Source organism: Erinaceus europaeus, chromosome 18, assembly GCF_950295315.1.
Source record: "Erinaceus europaeus chromosome 18, mEriEur2.1, whole genome shotgun sequence".
Taxonomy (NCBI): domain Eukaryota; kingdom Metazoa; phylum Chordata; class Mammalia; order Eulipotyphla; family Erinaceidae; genus Erinaceus; species Erinaceus europaeus.
Window position 1 is genome coordinate 8777061 of NC_080179.1, and position 4431 is coordinate 8781491.

Here is a 4431-nt window from a genome sequence, read left to right on the forward strand (position 1 = left end):
AAGCTCCTGAGAGATAATATTGGAAAAGACAGGAAGAGATGCCGGCAATATGTGATACTCTGTTTTCTCTCTCTCATGGGACATAAAGCAGAAATGTTTGAGTCTCACCGAGAAGTTCTCAATGGCCTCAGGTGATAGAGTTGCTTGTTTAGACAACTGGAATTTACCTTACTTCTTTACGAAGACATATGAAAGGCAAATAATTAACATTTACCTAGAATACAAAGCAAAGCCTAATTCTACTAGAAAGAATGAGCTGGAAATGTTTCTCACAGTATTGTTAACAAAAGTTGAAATGTAAGTGTAAATTCAACAGCTCCTTAAAATTACATTTTGCACTTCCCTCAAATTAGAGACTTTTAACCAATAATCTCCCCTTCACCCCTAATTATTAGTACTAGAAAATTGATTTGTTAGAATTACAAAACCTGTTAAATCAGCAAATAAACGACATCTATCTATCCCAGTAGCAGGAGTAACTCCTGGTGGTGAACGCAGTCCTTAGTTAAGCAGACTTGAAATGGCAGCTACATGTTATTTACAGACAGGAAAAGGAAAGCTTCAGGCAGTTTCTTGCCAGGACGCCAAGATGTTGATCCCCAAGTATAAACCATCGAAGCTGGCCACTCTCCCCACGACCCTGGATCCTGGCAGATATGATGGAACCAGAAGCCGAGCGCTTAGCAATAAGGTCCAGGCTGAAGCGAGAGTACCTGCTTCAGTACAGCGACCCCAGCCACCGAGGGCTCACTGGAGATCCTTCACTGTTACTTGGGCCTATGCAAGATCAGCAAACATCTATCCCGACTTTAGACCCACTCCAAAGAACTCACTGGTAGGAGCTCTTCTTGGAACTGAACCCCTCTTCCTCTGGTATTATGTTTTTAAAACTGAAAGAGATAGGAGAGAAAAACTTATCCAGGAAGGACAATTGGATCGAAAACTTAGCATCTCGTATTAAGTCCAGCAATGATCATTGGATGAATCATTGCTTAAATAAATCTTATACTGACTATTAAAAAAAAAAAAAAGGAAGGACATTTTATACCCAGCATACACAGCTGGAAGTGAAGTAGACACAAGGGCTCTGATGTATGATGCCTTACTCGCTGTCATTCAGACTGCCAACTAAGATACATTATTTGGCAAAGCTTAGCACACCACCTGTCCGTGGACCAGATTCATTAAAAAAAAAAAAAGTTTGCTCAACCCTATGACAAAAGTGAAGACAATTCCACTCAAAAGAACAAAAGTCCTTTACCAAATATATATATGCCATGCCACAATACCGGAGATAATAAATAGTCAGGAATAAAAGGACAAAGAAAAAAATAGTTCAGTTTGTCTGGAAAGTGGTAAAAAACACAACTGAAAGCAAGACATTTATGTATCGAGAAAATGAAAATGGATTTTCTAGCAGTTTCAAATTTTTGAATACAGTTTCATGGTAACAACATTAATTCCTCAATAAAGAAATTTGAAAAAAAAATCTCTTGCATACACAAAGTTAAAAATTTCATGTATTCTATGAAAGGTACTGTTGACAAATGAATAAATTTTTTCTGACCCTTAATTTTCCAACAAATAAAAGTGAAGTCATTGGGCTCTCTAAAAAAAAAAATCCTGGGAGTCGGACTGTAGCGCAAGGACCGGCATAAGGATCCCAGTTCGAACCCCGGCTCCCCACCTGCAGGGGAGTCGCTTCACAGGCGGTGAAGCAGGTCTGCAGGTGTCTGTCTTTCTCTCCTCCTCTCTGTCTTCCCCTCCCCTCTCCATTTCTGTCTGTCCTATCCAACAACGACAACAACAATAATAACCACAACAATAAAACAACAAGGGCAACAAAAGGGAATAAATAAATAAAATAAATATTTTTTTAAAATCCTTACTATCAATCTCAACATAGCTTTATAAGGTCATATAGATAAAATAGAAGCAGGTGAAATAGAATTCATCTTCAGAGTAATACCTACCTATCAGTAGAAGAGGTTTTTGAAGAAGCAATGTTATCTTTCACCATTTTTATTCTTTTGAACTTTCATAACCATTATGGAATTCTGCAGACACGGTTATTTTTAATTCCAGCGACAGACTCCTCCTCCCAGCTGAACTCAGAAAAAAATATGTGAACAGTTCTGTGAAAGTCTGTCAAACAATATTTCTTTTAAAGTTGGGGTTAGTTTGGTTCATTCAAATACACTTTTTCTTTTCTTGGTCCATCAACAAATACCATCCGCAGAAACTTACTGAGATCTTGTGATAACTGACAACTGGCTGGGTGTAAGCTATGTTGGGAGTCCTCAGATGAACTCTGAAAGGGCTGGAGCACGAGGAATCACTAAAGAGGACTTGAATCTTAATATTAAGATAAATAGTGACCCTAGAGTGAGAAGGATTGAAAACATTCATATAACATATCTAGTATTTTATATTTCTACATAATTTTATATTTCTTTACTGTAGCACAGGCATTAAATAAAAATATATCATCTTGGATAAACATAAAAAAATATAACGTTGAGTAAAAGTCAAGATATGTGACAATATAAAGATATACAAAACACAGCATAGTTTTACGGGCTCATTATATTATAAAAGTGCAGATCTAATGGTCTGGGAGGTGGCGCAGTGAATAAAGCACTGAACTCTCAAACATAGGTCCTGAGTTCAATCCCCAGCAGCACATGTACTAGAGTGATGTCTACTACAGTTATGTCTAGAAGAGTTTCTCTCTCTTCTCCTTTCTCATTAATATAAAAATAATTTTTAAAAGATTTTATTTATTCATGAGAAAGATAGGAGGAGAGAGAGAAAGAACCAGATATCACTCTGGCACATGTGCTGCTGGGAATGGAACGAAGGACCTCTTGCTTAACAGTCTAATGCTTTATCCACTGCACCGCCTCCCGGACCACAAAAATAAAATATTTTTTTAAAAGTACAAAGATCCAGCTGAAACCAGAATGTCCTAGAACTCCCAGAGAAAGGTTTACTTGGTAAAACCTGGAAAAGTGAAAAGACAGAATTTTCAAGGAGCCATGAAAGGAAAGAAAGGGGGTGTTAAAGTAGGAAGAAAGGAGAGATTCATTGGAAAGCGGATCTTGAAGGTGACACCTGGGACTAGCTACATAGAGTACACTAGAATCATGCCTATGTAGGCTAAACAAACATCAGACTAAGTATATCGTTTCTTCTCCAAAACAGAAGATTCCGGGTGCATCTGGGTGACAAGTCTAGCAGATGGAGACCTGTCTCAAGTGGCCTCCCCCAGGGCTCTGTTCTGGCTCCTACGCTATTTAATATTTACATCAATGACCTCCCAGAAACTTCTTCAAGGAAGTTCATCTACGCCGATGACATCTGCTGTGCAACTCAGGCATCCAAGTTCCACATCCTCGAGGAAACACTCACGAAAGACATGTCTCTGATATCTGATTACTGTAAAAAATGGCGACTAATTCCTAGCACTGCTAAAACGGTAGCATCTGTTTTCCATCTACACCATGCCTCGGCCTCGCGTGAGCTTAATGTGCAGCTTGGCGGTACGAGGATCCGGCATGAAGCCCAGCCAGTCTATCTTGGCGTTACTCTCGATCGCACTCTGTCATTTCACGAACATCTCATAAAAACTGCAGCAAAGGTGGGCGCGAGGAATCACATCATTGCAAGACTGGCCAGCTCCTCATGGGGCGCGAGCGCTGCCACACTGCGATCATCCTCTCTGGCATTATGCTATTCCACTGCAGAATACTGTGCCCCAGGATGGTTCCGTAGCCCCCATGTCCACTTGGTCGACTACAAATTATATTCCTCCATGAGGATCATTTCTGGAACCATCCGTTCCACCCCGGTTCCATGGCTGCCAGTTCTTAGCAACATCGCCCCGCCAGATATTCGTCGGGATGCGGCATCATCTAAGTTCATTTCCCACGTCTACACTCGACCGGACCTGCCAATATACGCGGATATCTTCGCCCACCCTGTGCAGCGCTTGACGTCTCGTCACCCAATCTGGTCCCCTGCGCCTACACTGAACTTCTCTGTTCCAGACTCTTGGAAACAGAGTTGGCAGTCAGCTGAGGTCAAGAACAAACACCTCATCACAGACCCCTGTGAGCATCAACCCGGCTTTGACCTGGCACGTTATGATCGGGCCCTCCTCAATCGCTATCGAACAGGCCATGGCCGGTGCGCCGCTATGTTCCATCGCTGGGGAGCCAGAGACGACCCGAACTGCCCCTGCGGCTCCAGACAGACTATGACCCACATAGTCAACGACTGCCCCCTCTCCAGATTCAAAGGAGGTCTCGAGGCTTTGCATCAGGCTCAACCTGATGCTGTTGACTGGCTATGGAAGAAGGGCAAACGCTAGAAGAAGACGACTAAGTATAATAAGTTCAATTAGTACAACCCAACTGACAGCATATAGCT

General features: G+C 41.6%; 1 pseudogene; it reads left to right on the plus strand.

Annotated features, from left to right (window-relative positions):
* The first annotated feature begins 589 nt into the window (after nt 1-589).
* LOC103121975 (NADH dehydrogenase [ubiquinone] 1 beta subcomplex subunit 4-like) lies at nt 590-1031 on the plus strand (annotated as a pseudogene).
* The last annotated feature ends 3400 nt before the right edge of the window (nt 1032-4431 follow it).